The sequence below is a fragment of the Dipodomys spectabilis genome, unplaced genomic scaffold (assembly GCF_019054845.1).
Source record: "Dipodomys spectabilis isolate Male_0828 unplaced genomic scaffold, ASM1905484v1 ptg000378l, whole genome shotgun sequence".
In the NCBI taxonomy this organism is placed as follows: Eukaryota; Metazoa; Chordata; class Mammalia; order Rodentia; family Heteromyidae; genus Dipodomys; species Dipodomys spectabilis.
In genome coordinates this window covers 1,770,071-1,789,745 of record NW_024871055.1, presented here as the reverse complement: position 1 = coordinate 1,789,745, position 19,675 = coordinate 1,770,071, and the positions used below count along the sequence as shown (strand labels likewise).

At 36.4% G+C, this 19,675-nt stretch overlaps 1 pseudogene; it reads left to right on the top strand.

Moving 5' to 3' along the window:
- Window positions 1-14,768: 14,768 nt before the first annotated feature.
- LOC122096578 lies at window positions 14,769-14,865 on the top strand (annotated as a pseudogene).
- Window positions 14,866-19,675: the final 4,810 nt, after the last annotated feature.

Below are 19,675 nucleotides of genomic sequence, written 5' to 3'. Positions count from 1 at the left end.
AAAAAATAAAATACATAACTACACTGAATGCAATATAGAATCAACATATGTATATAAATATAAATCATATATTTAAAATGTACACAAATAGGATGTTTTCTAGTGGTGGGCATCGATTTCAGGCCTAAGGAACAAACTTTGAATTTCTTGAATTCAAGGAGGCAAGCTTCCCCTTTCTACACAGTGCAACAGCAGGGATATCTAGGCCATCAGTTCAAATTCCAGTCCTGGCAGAAAAAAAAATAGCATCTCCATGCTATGTGATGCCCAATTCGTAGGTATTTCATTTGGCCTCCATTTAATGAATGTGATTGTTTAAATGCTTCATAAAGTATTAATTAATATTGACCAGAGTCCTATAATGTAATTGTGTATAGTTTTATCCTCAAATCATTCAAGTACTGCCCATTTAATCATGATATACATCACATTCCTTTGGTAGTCATATGAATAGTAATGAGTTTCATAGGATCTCCTGCCATTTGTTGGTGGTTGGACCAGGATTCAAACGGTGGGCTCCAGCTCCTACCACTTCAACCTGAGGATAGGGAACTCACAGGTCTGTCCAAGAACATCAGCAAAACCAATGATTAGCCAGGCATCAGTGGCTCTCAGCAGTCCTCCTTAAAACTTACAAGGTTGTGAAAGGAGGATCATGGTCAAAGACACCCTAGACAGGAAAGCCCTTGAGACTCCTGTCGAACTAGTGCCAACAAAGCCAGAAGTAAAGCCATGTGGCTCCAGTGGTAGAGAGCTAACTTTGATCAAAAGCAACTCACAGATTGTGCCCAGATCCTGAGTTCAAGGTCTGGGAACAAACATACATAGACAATAATCTGTGCAGCCATCCGGCTAAAGCAGGTCACCCTCTTGTCCCCAACTGGCATGGACAGAGTTACCTGGGAAATGGGCTGCGTCATTTTGACTCCGCCCATTCTGCCTGCATCACACGATTCCAGCCACACCCCCATTGTTTCATGGTTCTTTCTGACCAATAGGATACAAGAATGGTGGCCACGCCCACATTCCATGCCGACCAGTAGCACCATGATTCCCTCTGTTTGTTGACACCACTACCAGCAGTTGAGGAAGGTAGAGGTGGCTGAATGGTGAGCAAGATACTCGAGGCCTAGGAGGAAAGGCCTTCCTCAGGCCCATCATGTGCCTGCCTGAGCCATGGCCCCCTCCCCCCCTTCCCCATGGAGCAGCATTTCTAACCTGGTGCTGTGGGCTCAGACCCATGGTTTCCTCAGGCAATGGTGCAATGGTGTGCCATGAGCCAGCTTGCGGCCCTGACCTGGTCCTGGCTCCCCTGTCCTCTGCTCAGGGCCTGAGTGTTTGTCATGCCTCTGCCATTGCTGCTTGCCCCACCTGTAGCAGCTGCCAACAGCTTCTGCCAGCAACAAATGTGAGTGGCTGCCACAAATCCCTGCACCCTGCACCACATATCCCCTCCTCTCTGACCCAGACCCACGCCTCCCCTGTGCCCCACAGTCTGGCCCACGCCCTGCCACAAATGTGCCCCAGGGGTGGGGGTGGGTGTTGACCCGAGGATCTCACCCCCATCTCTAGCGCCTAGTGTCCCAGGAAATGGGGAGATATATGGCTGGGTGAGGAGTGGGTGCCACAGATCCCCTGGCGTGGAGTAGTGGGAGCCACAGTGCCGCAAATCTGCACCCTTCCTCTCCCTGGTGAAAACCCGGTGGCTTTAGTCAGAGGTGGGGAGGAGCATGTCTACACCTGCCTTCTGGGGTCTTTTTCTTTTTTTCTGGGGATGGGAGGTGTTGGATGCAGAAGATAGACACCCTTGCTGTGTGAGCCCTTGTGTTCTGTGTTCGGTCAACCTTTCACCTGAAGACAGAGAGACAGAGAGACACATAGAAAGAGACATAGACAGAGAGACAGAGAGAGAGAGATAATCTTTTTCCTTGTACAGCCTGACTGTGCTCAGGTGAGTGATCAGTTGGCAAATTGCAGGTGCTGCATGGATGAGTCTTCTGTCACCGGTCTGGATGTGTGTGTGTGTGTGTGTGTGTGTGTGTGTGTGTGTGTGTGTGTGTGTGTTTGTGTGTGTGTGTGTGTGTAGAATTGGGTTGTAACAAGGAGGCAGAATGCTTTGGTAACTTCTACCTGCTATCTTTGAGGCATGTGTGGGCTTCACAGCTGAGGTCTGGGGGCCTGGAAAGGTGAGAGGCTTGAAGGGGACACAGCACTGTTAAATTACAAGAACAAGGGATCTGTGTGCAATGGAGCTGGGTACTCCCTTGAGCCTGATTGGTGGCAGTGGGAGATTTGGAGGACCTGGGAGTGTGGCCTGCAGGGGATGGCTTCCCAGGGTGACAGAGAGCATGACCAACACTTAGTAAGGATACGAGTTCTGCTAGTATGGAGCGCAACAGCATAGGTCAGACTCTGGGTCTTCTCATCATGACATCTGATGGGCGAGACCAACCCTATCTTAAATCTTGAGCTGTGATCTTCAGATCTCAGCCTCCTGAGTACCTAGGATTATAGGCATGAGCCCTGGGACTCTGGTTCTTTTTGGTATATTAGGGTTAGACCTAAAGACCTTAGGCTTGCCAGTCAGGACTTCTACCATACAAGTCAAGCATTTCTGTCTTGGGCATTTCTGAGATGGAGAATTAATATATGTTCAGGCTGGGCTGGATCATGATCCTCCTATCTGTGACAGGCATGAGCCACCAGGCCCGGTCTTCTGTAGTTGGGATGGTAGACATGTAGCACCACGCTCAGTCATTAGTTTAGATGGATTGTCCCAAACTCAGTCCACGGCAGCCGATTCTTGACCAGAGGTGAAGCTCTGGGTTGGGCCTCAACCATTGGACTTCAATCTCCTCATGGTACAGTTGAGGAAACAAGGGATTAATACAGAGGGTTCTCTGGAGCAGGGACAGGCACAGAGGGAGGGGCCATCTGATCCTGTTCTTGGCAATTCTGTGACCATATGATAGGAAGATTCCCAGAAAGATCTCAGATGGTGTGTGTTATTAATGGTGAAACAGGTGTAGGATTATGAAACAAAACATGGCTCTCTTTCTTTATTACCCTATCCCCATGAGTAACGGGATCCTTCATTTTGTTCACTTTGAAGCTGGGGAAACTGAGGCACAGAGAAGCCAGGTGACCTACTAATGACTCCTAGCTGACAGGAAGCTCGGCCTGACTTCTCTGCCATGCTCCTTAGGACAATGGGTGCTATTCAGTCCACTTCTTGTGGTGGGAAGTCCACTTCTTTTCAATCATGGGGCTTGAACTTTGGGCCTGGGGCAGCTCCCCGAGCTCCTCAGCTCAAAGCTAGCACGCTACCACTTGCGTCACAGCACCACTTCCAGTTTTCTGGTGGTTTTTGGAGATAAGAGTTTCACAGGTGTTCCTGCCGGCTGGCTATAAACCACGATCTTCATATCTCAGCCTCCATTGTACTTAGGATTATAGGCTTGAGCCACCGGCACCTGGCTTAAGTGTAATTCTGACCTTCTTTCTTTCTCTTTCTCTCTCAGGAACTGATTCAATGGGTGCTGGAGGAGGTGGCCCAGCATCCCCATATGGTTGGTACCAAGGTGGCCCTCTCATTCTGGAGGTAGACTGTGGGTCAGGCTCTGTCTTGCTCACTCTGTTGTACCAGCTCCATGAGGTAATTCCCTCTGTGCCCTGGCTACACTGTGACAGTAATCTATTGTCCAACTAGCCTTACTGGACTCAGTACTGTGTTCAATGCTCTTTTCTAGCAAAAATTTCTGGTTAAAATTATGATACATAGTTACAGAATGAAAATGTAATGCCATCTTAAGAAAGTCATTTAGGGTTCTGGGAATGTGGCTTCATGGTATGGTGATTGCCTAGCATGCATGAAACCCTGGGTTCAATTCTTCAGTACCACATAAATTGAAAAGGAAACACTGGAAGTGGTCCTGTGCCTCAAATGGTGGATGGTTAGCCTTGAGGGAAAAAAAAAGCTCAGGAATAATTCCCAAGCGCTGAGTTTTAGCTCCAGGACTGCCAAAACAACAACAGCAACAACAACAACAACAGTCTAAGTGAGATTTGGAAACTCTTTTGGCAAGTCATCGCACCAAAAGGGCAGAGGCTAATTAATAGTTGTGACAGAAGAGAAGGAATAACTCCAGATGGAAAGAAAAAATGATAGTAACTAAGGTATAGCAGAAACCGTTCTAGGAAACCATTTTTGGATATTGAAGAACTAGTTATCAACTAGGCTTATTCCTCATTGCCTTTAGCATTCAAAATCTCCTAGGCTAGTTCTTAATCTCTGTGTGATAAATGTATCTCCTTCTATGCTGTTCTTTCATACCTGATCTCCTTTGCTTTCTAAAAATCTGTCTTTCTATATTTCTCTGTGAACATTTTCTGATACTAAATACACCTACAAAGATGAAAGAGGATGCTAATGTAAGAGTCCCATAGCTCATGGGTCATTAATGTAACAGAATGGGAAAGGAGGACATATTTATTGCTAACTCAATCATTCTGACAAGCTTCAATGTCACATCATTTGGTTCAGATTTCCATTCTCTGTCTACATAGTGACATTAAGTGCACATAAATGCAAATATGAGCCGGGTGTTGGTGGCTCATGCCTGTAATCCTAGCTACTCAGGAGGTTGAGACCAGAGGATTGTGGTTCAAAGCCAGCCTGGTCAGGAAAGTCCATGAAACACTTACCTTCAATTAACTCCAGAAACTTGGAAGTGGTGCTGTAGCTAAAGTGGTAGAATGCTCAATTTGTGCTGAAGAGCTGAGAGACAATGCCCACGATCAATATTCAATAATCACAACCAACAAAAAATTACAAATATGGCTTTAAGTTTCCCTCAAAGGAATGATGAAGTCAATAGTAATCTTCCCAAATGATTTAGTAGTGCACCTACTTTTGCTGAGTTATTTGTTATAGCTTCTTTGCTAAACATATTTTCTTCTTTAAAAATTGTCAAATAGTAACTTTATAATAAACTTCATCTAATATTTCTTGGTTCAAAAGAGAAGTACATACAGTTGATGTCACTTAGCTTTCTTACTGTCTTAGTTCAAAGCCAACCCAGGCAAGAGAGTCTGTCAACCCTTATCTGTAATTAAACACCAAAAAAGCCAGAAGTGGAGGTTTGGCTAAAGCAGCGGAGTACTAGCTTTGGGCCAGGTGGGAAAGAAAGACAACTGTTCAGGGACAGGGTCCAGTCTCTAAGTTCAAGCCCCAGAACCAGCACAAACTAAATAAACAAGGAAACAAAACAAACCCTGGTATTTCTTTGGGACTGTCCTTAAAATAGTGGTGGTCCGAAAATAGGCTGCTTTTGCTGATCATACACACTGGATCCTGCTTTTTTGGAATCCTTATTGCTATGGAAAACTCAGGACTTGACTAAAGGAATTGATAACTGATTCCTGCAACAAGAGAATCATCTCAGGAGTGAAACATCCATCCATAAGACACTTTAAAACCTCCATATCTTTGCTTCTTTGCAGTAGAACATTTTTAAAATAAAGTGACTTCCTTTTGTTCTATACTGGCCTTCAAATGACATGTTTCCTTTTGTAATACTCTCAACCAGAAGTTCACAGACAAGTTTTATATGAGTAAAAGACACACTCACAAAAGTCAAGGACAGAGTTTCCTTCCAGCCTAGGATCCTTTTCTTATACAGTAAAAAGGAAAGCAATAGTTAACTTGAACTTTGTCATTTCTCCATGTTCAATTCCTCTCCTAGGATCAGTTTCCACATCCAGTAACAGTTACTTCCAATTACTTCCAGTAACAATCTATAGTGCTGCTCCAGAAAAAAATGAATGTTTTCTGGCTTCATTGAAATAGCACAAGGATACTTTTGGCCATGAGGTAACACGTGTTTCAGAGACAACTTAGTAAAGAGAAATGAAATTTAAATTGCTTACAAATACATTATCCACGAGAACATTTTGTTCAAACTTCCTATGTGCTCTGTAAATTAAGGTGAATTTTAAATGGGAAGAAGGTTCTCAGATCATTTTTGTGAGTCTATGTGCTGTACATTAATTTCCCAAGTGTACATGAGTTAAGAGTAAGAGAAACAATAGCAATTATAGGAGAAAAAGAAGTTCTGTGTTTATGTATAAGTGTTCAATAAAATATAGAAGACTCAACAAATAAGAAAACATTGAAAAAATAAAGCCAAATCCAATATGTAGATTTATGGGAGTGATATAGAGAAAACATTACTCCTAAGTGGAACATGAAGCATGAGGCCACTGTCTTTCTAAATAACGCTTGCTAATCAAGTAAATGTGCAAAAAGGAGAATGGAAGAATGATTCTGTTTCCAATGCAAGTCAGATATAGGAGAGTAGACGTAACTGGAAAAAAAGAATCCATCTTGAGAGAACAGGAATTATACTAGCAATGAACCTGGTGGCTAAGATCACATTTCTTTTTCTTTCCTTTTCTTATATTCTTTTTGTTGTTGTTGTTGTTGTTGTTGTTTGTGGCACTTGAAATATAGGACAGGTTGCTGTCCCTCTGAAACACAGCTCAAGGCTAGGGCTCTTCCACTTGAGCCACCATGCCACTTCCAATTTTCTAGTAATTATTGGAGAAAAGAGTCTCCAGGACGTTCCTACCCGTGCTGGCTTTAAACCCCAATCCTCAGATTTCACAACAACTTGGTTTATGATCACATTTCTAACAGTGTACACTCAGGATATGTAATGTATATGTTCATCTATCTTTATATGAATTCTTGAGTTAAAAATCTGGGCTATAGGTTAGACTTTACACTCACAAAAGTGTTTGAAGTTTAAAAGTTGATACTCCTGGAAAAATAAAACCTAAAAATGTAAAGGAGTCTGGGAAGTTCAATTTGCATCCAGCTTGGACAGTATAGGCTTTGAGACACTACCTATAATTAATCAGCCAAAAGCTGGAATACCAGTCAAGAGCAACATTGCTGAATAACAGCTTTAGGTTTTTGCATACATACATATGAACATACACATACACACAAAGGCACTTATAGGTGCACACAAAAAGACACAAATGAAACAACTCTCAGAATATGTAGAAAAGTTAGAAAACAATAGAAAATAAGTCCTGTGTAAGATTAGAATCAAATGATAATTTTAAATATTAGAAAGCCTTCAAGTGAACTTTCCCCCAGAAGTTGAGAATATTACATAGGTAGGGACCAGAGATAGTAAGAGAGTCAAGTAATCATTATTATTATAGGATCCATGGTAGAATGAATCAGGGAACCCAGCAGGTGCATCTGAAAATGTTCATATCCTGTGTCAAATGTTAAAACATCTTTGAAAATAGTACATAAACAGTCTGAGCATTCAGTCTAGTGGATAAGATCATAGGAGAAGTTCAGAATTGCTAGTCTGTTTCTAGATTAAATAAACAAACTATGGCAGGGCAAAGTGCTACAAGCTTGGAATTCTAGCCCTCAAACAGGAGATTAGAGAGTGGAATTACATAATGATACCTTCCCTGGACCAGGTAGAATAATTTTGTCTCAGTAGAACAAATCAAACAACAAAAAAGGAATACACAGTTGGAAGTTTGGGCTAATTTTGTCATTATGTTTTGAGAAGTCAAGTTTCCTATTGAATGCAACTCATATATATCCTCACTCGTGTTTTAAATGCTCTCTTCATTACAGAACATTCCTAGATGAAAAATAGCTCATGATTCCCATCCAAAAATTTGCAAAAGTAAGTAAGCCTCATTCTGTTGGATTCCAAATTAAGGTTGAAGGATTACAAAAGCTTAAACCTGGAGAAATAGCAAAGTTCGTCTAATGTAGGACTTTGTAGACCTTGTTAAATTAGAATTTAGTTTTAAAATATATTTTTTGGTTTTGTTTTAATTTCATATTCTATAGTATACTACAAAATTCTTTTTAAGTAGAGGGATTAATTGAAAAAATTCACAAATGATTCTGGCATTCTATTTGTCTAGATATTCTTTCAAGATAGTTATAATTAGAACATAGTTAATAGATATTTCCCACAGTTCATGTATACTATGTTAATGTGAATAATCTAGACAGAGTTGCCAAAAAATGGATGACATTAATTTATACATTTAGAAAAACCAATTTTTTAAGGGTTTGGTTTAATATGGTATGAAGAGAGTAATTGTGTGACATCTTCTTTCTTCTACCTATATGTAACACAGGAAGTCATTTCCTTATTTACGTGCCTCTGTATACATGGAGAAAAATGCTAGGTTTGGGGTTTGTTTTCAATTTTGTTTTTGTTTTATTGGTTCATCCTAGAGCTTGAACTCTTGGCCTGGACGGTGTCTCTGAGCCTGTTGATGCTCAAGTCTCGTGCCCTACCACTTCAACCTCAGTGCCACTTGAGTCTTGCTTTTGTGGAGAATTTTTTTGGAGATAAGATTCTAAGAAACCTTCCTGCCTGGGTGGGCTTTGAACCATAATTTTTTAATCTTAGCATCCTGAATATCTATGATAGTTAAAAAAGTATAAATATAAATAATATTTGCAAGTGTTCTGATCTCAAGAATACTAGTGGAGGAAAAATGATGCAGCTCAATGTATTGTGGTGTTCTTTTCAGAACAAGGAGGGCGTCACATTAGCAGAGGTGTAGTATTTTTTCAAAATAGAGATAAGGTATTCATGATGTGAATTAAGGAATTTTAAGGTGCCCCTTAAAAGTTGGAAAGTGATGGGCTAGGATGACTTTATGGCATAAATCTTGGGATTGATGGTCATAGAAATAATAGCTTACTCTGATACACAATAGCTTACTCTTGAAGAATTAATTATTACACATGCTTCATAGTTTTATCCTCTACCAGAATGTGGCTATTTTTCTGTTGACTTCTCAGTCTGTAACACCCCATTGGAAACAACATCTATTGCAAAATTATATAACATGCAAACAGGTACTGTTTGGAATCTCCCAGAAATGTTGAGAATTTAAAAATGAGTAGTTATTAGTCATAGGAATTTTGAAGAACACATATATTCTGTCCTCTTAACAACTTACTTACTTTTAAAAGTTATGGGTTTCCATAGCATTAAACGGTTTTCTGTTTTAGAATGAGAAAATACTAAAGTTATTCTTTTCTGAAAAATTTGGCAAGTATATTGTGAAAATATTGTCTGGTTGGATAACATTCAAGTTGATGAACCTCTGATAAATAAGGGGTAATTAATTCAAATTAGATGCCAAATAGTATTGATTTTTAAAATATTATTACATAAAGAATATTATTTCCTGTGCCAGTACAGTGAAATTATATTTTACGCAGCTTATTTTTCAATTTTATTATCAAAGTGATGTACAGTGGGGTTACAGTAATTGTAAGGTATTAAATCATAACTTTTCAAATTTGTTAACCTTCTCTCATTTTCTCACAGTTTTCCTTCACCCCTTCATCCCTCACAAGTTGTAATGTACATTTCCAATATATTGTCTTGTGAGTATTGCTATTGCATTGGTTTGCCTTTTGTCCTTTGTCTCACCATTATGCTTTTCCTCTTCCCTTCACTAATTAAGGTAAATGTGTATACAATACAAAATGATATACCAGAAGGATAAACCATAGGAGGAAAACCCAAAGAAAACAGAAATCACATAGTTCATCAAAAACAACAACCACAAATGAAAAAATCTGGTTACATATCTTGGTATTAATTTTGCTTAGCATCAGCTAATATGGTTATATATACGCATAACAAAGCCACTGGAATATAATAGCTGCATGGATACTATATCATGAAAATAGCATGTTAACTTTTTGATGGTAATGGTGGAATTAAGATTGGTGAATTCGCGGTTCTGATAAAGGATTTTCAAGAGTTTTAAAGTTATGACAGGTAAATTTTAATTGTTCAAAATTTTAACAACATAGCCTATTACGAAAATTTAAATTGCCTGGAAGAATAGTTTTCATGCAAAGAAATCCAAGGAGACTTAGTAGAGAGGGAGCAATGTGGATGAAGATGTCTCTTTTTCACACTAAACAAACAAACTTGTAAATCCTGTAGGGTCCCTTGGAATTTTCCTTACCCAGGAAATATATTTTCACTGTTTGAAACAAGGTTGTATTGGAATTTAAATTCAAAGTACTTAAAAAAATAGGGCATCAAAATTTGTGAATTTACCTTTAATTACCAAAGAGTAATTCTCTGAAAAAGATAAGTTGAGTCAAAATATTTAGGGAGAAAGTGCCCTTCACAATGAAAGAAGGTGTTGGGATTACACATTTTTGTTTGTAACACTTTCCACAATGTCTTTGGATGTGAAGCAGTGAAACACAGAAAAAAATCTGATTGGATACTTCAAACCAATAATTTCACATTTCTATGTGGCTCACAAAAGTGATATCCTTATTAATATGAGATAGTGAAGACTTCTGTTATTACATATGCCAAAAAGTTCAGAAAAGAATTGAGCAAATGGAAAAGTTAATAAAAAAAAAAAAGTTTTCTTAGAAGACTTAGCTAAGCATATTGTATTCAGCAGTGAAGGAAAGCCAAAACTTTTTGATATAAATTGTGTTAGTATTTTTACTCCCTAAAGTGAGTTTACAGAGCCTATTTGGCTCACTACAATGCAGAACTGATTGAATGAAGACATGAAAATGAATTCAACGTCCAAATGAGGCAACTTAAAGAGTTTTAAAAGAGAAATAATGAAGATTTAACAGTGGTGGAGCCCATCTAGTCCTTCAGCTTCACTAGACATGAAGCCAAGAAGCTGTGATTAATTGGAACTCCGGCAAGAGCTAAGAGGAGGACATAGAAGTAGGACATAGAAGCATTGTCCTTTTGTAACAGACACTGTCTTCCAAGGTATAGGTCATTTAACTCTATTCTCCTCCATACATCTTGGTGAACAAATGCAAGACCAAGAGAAAATAATCTATTGAAATAATTTTGCCTAGAATAACTTCACTGTTCCTGATATAGTATCTAAGGAGAACCTTAAAAGAGAAGATAAAAGTGCAGTATTTTTTGTTTCCTATCAGCATCTTGCTAGGAAAATATATTTTTGAGCTTAGACAATTCTGATTGAACCAACAAGTGATCGAGTACTTATTTTTGTGGTCGCTTTATACACAAGAAGTCTTTTAAGGTAAAAGAAAAAAAAATAGCCGAATATTTGTGATCACAGCTTCTAGGGCTGTATTCTGGAGACAAAGTTTTACATTAGATTTCTCCTCATTAACATAAATGTTGTTTCATGGCAACCAAATGCAAGAGGGATATTTAATGGACTCATTAAATATCAATGGCCAATTAAACAGCATGAAAGAAGAAAATGGCAAATAATATTTAATGAATTACTTTGCCAGAAGAAAGAAGGAAAAATATAATTCAAAATCAATTGACTTAAAAGTATGAAGAAAGAGTAGTGAAGAGATATTAGAGAAAATATAGAGTATTGTTTTCTCTCCAGTGGAGTAATGGGTTCATGATCTTGTTTCTTCCACTCTAACCTCACAAGCTACCAAGTGTGTCTCAGGACTGGATTATCCAGTTCAGACAGAAAACTCGTAGAAGAAAGATACTATTTGCAGCAGATGGAGGTGAATTATAACCTTAGACAATCTATTTAATTCTGTTCAAAATTCTCCCCTATCCCAAACTTCTCTCTTTGAACAGTTTTGTTTGCTTTTCCCAAGACTGCCCTTCATTAATTGATTAAAATTTTGAGAGGTCATATTAATACTCTCTGGAGATTGCTGTTTGGTTGTGATTTTTCTGTTTTTTGTTTCTTGTGTTTTTTAACTGAATTTTAAAAGGTTGTGCAATTGTTTTACAATTAAATATATCCATCTAATTGTCCAATGCTCCTAGATCGGAGTCACTCCTTCCATCATTCTCAACCAACCCTTTCTCCAAGATTTATTTCCAATTTACCACTTCCTTTATCATATGTGTACATTGAATATTCTAGCTGTACTTGCCCCTTGTTCATTTTTCATTCATTCTATATCTTTACTATAATTCCTCTCTGGTTTCAACTTCCTGATAGTCATTGTGTTAAACTGTCTATTAATAATTTGAATGGTTTATATGCATTCCATGGATTTTCAATCCTGCATATTCTTGAACTGATGTCAGCTTATATTTCCATAATTGATTCATCTGCAGCAACAATTTGCTGGAGACTGGAGAGGTGAATCACCTAAACAAGATTTTATTCTCATCCATTTGGAAGATTAATCTTTAGTCAAAAAGAAAGTTAAAAAAATGGCTTAGAATGTATTCCTAACTACGAATTTTTATAAATGGCTTTGTACAATGGTGTGATTCTTTTATTTTACATGGAATAATATTTTCTACTGCCTATAAGTTTTGGAAAAAGAAGAAAATTAAAATTTATTCCAAAAGAGGAATATTATAAAAATAGAAGACAGATATTATGTTTGTCATATCTCTGATGAATACCCATATTCAAGACTTAAAGTCATATTTCTTACTATGTTAGATAGAGGGAAAACATAAAATAACATATGATAAGGCAACTATTTGTGACTTTTTAAAGTGTACCTTATTAAATGATGAAATTTATTAGCTCACGTTTGGGTTTGGAATTTAGGAGGCTAACCTATTTAACACATTTCTGGAAGGCCCTTACTGAAAAACACAAATTGTGGGTTGTACTATTTCTAAACTTTAATGAATGGTTGAACGTGTTTGGCATTAGTGCTGTGTAAATAATTCGACTCTATTGTAACTTGCTCCCTACACTTAAAAATCTTGTAATGTCACTAAGTATCATCAACTTGTAAAATGTCATTTTGACGAATGTGATTTTAAAAAGTTTATTTGAAAAGGAATACACTTTCAGAAGATTAATTGTAGATTATCATTGGTTTGAGAGTGACATTTTTATACCACAGAACCATGTTGTACTGAAGTCCCAGTGTTTTGAAGCACTCCTTAGTGCTTCAAATATTTTTCTGAATTACATTTGATCTCTAAGTCAAGTTTTCCGGGCTTTGGTAGACCAATTATGGATCTATCCTTCAAGGAACTATTTTTTGACCCACTTATGTTGGAATAAAATCTTTCATTAATCATAGGGGAGGGGTATTAAAAATAATCTTATGACACTTTGTGAACTTGTTCACTCATATGGGCTGGTCATCTATAAGTTGAATGTTTTAATTACAGTACTTTCTCTCAAATTTTGTTATTTCATTCTTCATTTTAAGTTGCCTTGCATTCCACAATTGCTTACTGCTAATTCCTGCATCTCAAGGAATTGGGGCCCTGAAATATAGGAAATGAGAAATTGAGGTTGGTCTTCAATTACTATGTGCTGACATGTTGCATGGGCCTTGGTGAGAAATCTTGCCCCTGTTATCTGATGATGCAGGTAACTGGGACCTGGGATCCTAGGACCCATGGGGACTGCAGAAGGATAATGTGTTTTTAGACATCTTAGCAAAATTTGGGTATAATCAATAGGAATGCTTCCGAAATATGGAGAAAAACAGTTTGGGACAAGACAGTTAAAACAATAAACAGAGCAGCAGAGTAAAATGCATTATAGATTAGAGGAAAACATTGTTTTTTACCATGTGGATTCAGAAGACCAAGAACAGCTAGAATGTATCAAAAGTTTATACTAAAGACATTGCATTGATACTTTTTATATCTAATATATATTTTAAACCTAATTATTTATATTCCAATTCTATTTATTGGAATAAATAAATATCAATTTATTTGTCAAATTATCAACTAATTCTAGTAAGTTTTACTGTGTGAAATATAAAATCAGCACATATAAATATAAAATATATAATTATATATAATATAATTAAAAGGCACAGGTTTGCATTGTTCTGTTGTAGTTACTGTATCAAAGGCAACTCTGTTTTAAAGTATTATTCCATTATCTCTACCTTAGTGTTTGATAGAGTTAGACCTAAAGATTTACCATTTGTAGATTTACAGCATGGAGGCAAGAGGAAACACTGTGATTAAAACAGTATCAATTTAATGCCTAATAACTAGGAGAAACATATGGACTTCTCCCGCAACTATGAAAATATTTGGTGATAAAAAGGCAGTAGTTTATGTTCCTGCCTGGTTGGATGGTAGACAGGCCAGGACATTAAGTAATCATGCATATGAACAATTTTTTCACCTTCTTGGCTTTAGCTACTTTTGAAATGGAAGGTATAATAAACAATTATATTTTGATAAAATACCTTCTAGTCTGAACAGTTCTGTTTGAACTGTTCATCTCTCTATGATCCCTTGTAACCAAGATTAGTTTTGTTCTAGTAAGACAATCTGTGCTGTCAGGGTAAGATATTCTGGTTGGTCTGTTCCCACATGGAAGAAGGGTAAAGGCTCAGGTAGACATTTGTGCCAGTAACACCTCATTTGGGAAAATATCAGCTGAAGAAGTTTAGAAGTAGCTCTTAAGCAATGCTTACTTTGAATCCATTAGGTCCACATAGCTAACACAGTTGGATAAATAAGTACTTGAAAAAGCCATCACCTTTGGACCTATCTATAAATAATTGAGAGTATGATCAAATTCCAAATAAAAAGACTTAAGATAGTCATTGACAAAAAAATTTGCAAATGTGAGCAATTGATTGATCAATATAATTTTTTCTACTATTCACAGAATTTTAGGGAAATAAGATCGATAGCATTGTGAGGAACAATACGGTTTCCTTGTTACAAGTAGGCACCCATAGATATAGGCTTGTATAAAGATTGCATCATTAACTACTTAAATTTAGAGGATACTACATGCTTCAGCAGCACTAATACTCAAATTACAATGCAGAGATTAACATGGCACTTGCACAAGGATAACATGAAAATTTGAGAAGTATTCCATATGTTTCATTCTTCAGATGCAAGAAATGAAAAACAGTTATTAAAACAAAATTACAACTGTAACAATACACGTAATTCATATAATTAAATTCAGTTTGACATCAGTGTATTAAATATTCACCTCAGAAAGGCGTTTACATAGCATAAACTTTACAAAACTTTTCAAATTAGACAACATTGTCATTTTATCCCAAAGAAAAATAATATTAAGACCTAGAAAAAAAGGAATCAAACTGTTTCTATATGGAATACAATCAGAAAGAACACATTAATGAACCTCAATATTATAAAATAATGTAGAATTCAAAATAAAATAAATTATGAACATTATGCAAACATAGAATATAGAATATTTTAAAATATACTTTTTCAGACAAGCACCAGAAATATTTTAGTTTCTGTACTACTCATTTCAACAGTTAAGTTAAAATTGTTTCTGATTAAAAAATCACAAACTCTGAAGAAATCATTATACATGTATACAAAAACTATTGAATACATTTTGACATCCAATGCAGGCAATTCACTTGGAAGAATTCTGCGGAATCCATGAATTTTTACAGTAAAATATTGGTGTTGCTGGGCACATGTGGCTTATGCCTATAATGCTAGCTACACAAGAGGCTGAGATCTGAGGATCATGGTTCCAAGGCAGCCTGGGAAGGAAAGTCTGTGGTACTCTTATCTCCAATAAACCACTAGAAAACTGGAAGTGGAGCTGAGACTCAAGTAGTAGAGCACTCACTTTGAGCTGAAGAGCACAGAAATAGCTCCCAGGCCCAGAGTTCAAGCCCTATGACAGACCAAAATAAAATATATTGCTCTTATTTGGATTGTGAAAATATTTTGTAGGGACACAAAAGATCGACTTGCATTTTTGAAATTTAAGAAACTTAACCCGACCATTAGGACATAGGTGAACAATTTGTACAGCCTTCCACAACTTCATAGAGGTAGTGATACATACTTATCCTTTTGGCAATATCAAATGCAATTTTTTCTATGTTGTTCTCCAGGCCTGGTTTTATATAATGGTTCAACAGAAGGAAATCAAGCATATATTTGCTAGCTCAATTCTCAGCAGCAAGATGTAAGGGGGACAAGAGGCCTTTAGTTGGGCATTGGTATCTGCATCATGATGAAGTTATAAAGAAGTCACTCTGGTATTATTCCACGTATATGCACTGTGCAGGGGTGTCCATTCATCTACAGTTATTGCATGTGCCGCTTGAGACACCAACTCACTGACAATGTCTAATTGTCCACTGTACGCTTCTCGACGAAGATGGGTATACTCATCGTCATCCCTACTATTCACATGAGTGGCCTTTTGGGAAAGAAGTCTCCGCACTGTAGTAAGTCAAATATTTTTGGCAGCCCAATGAAGAAATTTGCTTGGATCCTTCTTCATTTTTTTTCTGGCAATTGTTATCATTCCTTATTTTTTCATCTTGTTCTTCATATTCCTAAGAATTGCCTAACCAAAAACTTTGAGTGCCAGTGGGAATGAGGTGTCCATGTATTTTCCTAATAGTTCACATTGGTTGAACTGGTCAGAAATATCCAGTGAATTTTCCGCAACTGTTTATTCACCATGATTTATTTTCTCTTTTTCCAATTTTACTATTCGAAATTGTTCTCACTGGAGAGTAGGGAATTGATGGAGAGCAGAGGAAAGATGTTCCTCCGTATTCAAATGTACACACTGAAAATGAGGACCAGTGATGTCTTCATGTGCAGCTTATTCTAGGAATGAGAAATTAGGAAATAACGCCTTCTACATAAATGATTTGGGAAATGGCAGAGCAAAAACTGAAATGATGCAACCAAAAATATGAAAGCAAAATAAATTAGGATAATTATGGAACAATCATATTATCTATGAGAACCAAGAAAGGGAGAGAGAGACAGATGATGTGCAATGTCCTAGCTAGCCACAAAAACCATGCCTCTGATCAATTTATAGAGCAAACAAAATTTTATTTTATAAAAAAGATGGGAATAGAATTTATTTATTTACTTGAAATTAGTAAGTACATTTATAGTAGCCTACATAAAGAGACATAACTTTGACCAAATTACAGACAATGAACTAATTCCTTGATAATTCTAGCAACAGATCTGACTGAAACAAGGTGAATCACACTTTTCCTGTATAATGAAGAAATAGTAAGGTAGTAAAGCAGCTAGAGAAGGCAGGGAGATTGTATCTGTGACAAAACTTTGTGGAAATTGGTATTGAGGATTTCTTACTGGTGATCCACTTGCAGTGGAAGCATGATTCTGAAATATTGATTTCTGATTCTGAATTATTGATTTGATCATTATATTCTCCAAGAAGAAAAATGAGAATTGATAGTTAAGGACTACTAATACATTTTGACCTTCTCACTAAGCACTTTCAATTATTGAAATCACATGAAGACAATAGACAGGCCTACTTTTTAAATGAAAGCAAGTGTCTTAAAAAAAAAAACAACAAGGAATATATGTAGTCATGCAAAGGACTTCTATTTTACCAATGCCTCATACATTTTTCTAATGTTGGATAACAATAAATAATGGATCTATTAGAAAGCTCTTAAGGCTCATATGTTCAATAGTGAGTTCTCTTACACTATAATATGATATTTTTTGTGTATGGTCTTAAGAATAATTTACATTACTAACTTGAATTTCTGACAGGACAGTATCATCACTGTACATCTTGCTTCTATACTCTCAGTTTTAAATTACTATTTAAGTATGTGCATTTGATAACTACAGAGGAAAAATTAGAAGCCACACTGATGTCTTCTGTCTTTAGTAGTAGTTAATCAGAAAGATGAAATCTGAGGATTGTGGTTTGAAAGCAGGCCAAGAAAAAAAAAGTCCATTAGATTCTGACTTGAAAGTAACCAGAAAAAGCTAGAAATGGAGCTATGGTACAAGCAGTAAAATGCTAGCCTTGAGAAAACTGAAACAAAAAATAAATTCTGGGACAAAGCCAGGCCCTGAGTTCAAGCCCTAGTATTAGCACCAAACGAATAAATAAGGTAATCAATTAATTAAAATTAAATTAAGTGGTCACATTTGGAGAGGCAGGTAAAATGTAACATGGGTGGTGATGGTTCATGTATTATTTTGTAATAAGGCATATTATCATTTGTCCTAATCACTAATATTTTATTTGAACTTTTTTGTACAATAAACCCTGAATTTAGCATGCATGTACATGTGTGTGTGCATGTGCGAACATGTGTATACATGTATATGTGTGCGTGTGCTGTTGCAATGTTGCTTGCCAATCTGGACAGGGTGAGGCTGAAAAGAGCTAACTGTGTTGCAATGTTTTATTTATCAGTGTTCTGTCATGTCATTTCAGTGGAACCACCCTTCTGTACATATTATTTGTCTACTAAAAAAGTCATCATAATCAAAGCATTTACAGCATTAAGTTAGATAAAGAGACCGCTTTCAGCTCTTATTTTATGTGAGGTAAGAAGATACAGACATAATTAGGTAGTAAGTTATTGCTGTAAGATGATTGTCAGTACAAAATTCATATTTGACCTCTTAAATTGGTTATACCTTTAATATACACTCATGGAGTGATTTGGACCGACGTGACCAAACAGGTGTTACTCTCTGGTTATTCCTGTGAAACACAAGTTGGATAAACTCTTTCCGGTTTTCTGTAGAAAATCACTTTCTTTGCAAGACCATATCTATTCGCACTAAGAGTTAATCAAACCCATATTACGTTTGAATATCCCATCTTATTGACAAAATAAGTATTGTCGATATGCTTGTTAGATATTCCTTCCAAAAACGAACAAACAAAAAGGATGTGTCATGTCCAGATTGTGTATGCATTTGAAGGTGTTTTGTACATGCACAGGTATCTTTACCAATGGCTCTTTTTTTTGGGAGTAACTATGGCAACTTTAACAAATAAGGCTTTTTGAATATCTTTTCCAATATACATAACATCCCAGAGGAAGTCTTGCAATTTCTAAAAGTCCTTTGAATATTTTAGTATTATTTCAGTTCATTGACTATAGAGCTAAAATTTCTGAAATAAATATTGTTAAGATCTGAAAATGTAAGTGGGCATATAGGCTTTTTCATGCATCATTTTATGAAAACCCAGTTTTTATGAAAGTAAATGGAATAGAATAAAAGAATGTAAGTGAATTGGGTAAGCTAATATTAGTATAACTTTGTTTTCTATTAACAGTCCATTGAATGTACATGATGCAGTTAAATTATTTCCTTTGTGTCTCTGTACTTCAGTTAGTTTTAGAATCTTTATAGTTATGAGTGAATGTTTAGTATAAATAAAGGTCTTTTCAAATGATTAGAATTAACCTTGTGTTATGTGTCCTACTCCCAAGAAAATGAGTTATTTTTAAGTGTTAAGAGTTTATCATTTTCATTATCATTATCATAGGGAATTAAAAATGCAGTAGTATTGATGTCTTTTTAAACCAATTGTATTCACAAGTTGGAGAGTCTTTAATTCATACTTAGGTCTTGGTGCCTATGATTTTTAACCTCTCATTCCTAACATTAATATGTCAGACTGCATTTTTGTGTATACGAAAGGTAAAATATTTATCTGGGGTGAAAAGTGATTTTTATATCAGTCTTTCTTTAATAACATTATAAAGTAGTACATTTCTCTCAAAATGTTGGGTATAAAAAGCAATCAAAATACTTCTAATGGTAAACAATTTAGGTGAGCTACAATATGGAAACAATTGCTCCAAAAGACCTGCAGTCTGTTTCCATCAGGAATTGGGCAGGTCATTCTTTCAGTATGACTGTGTTAACCA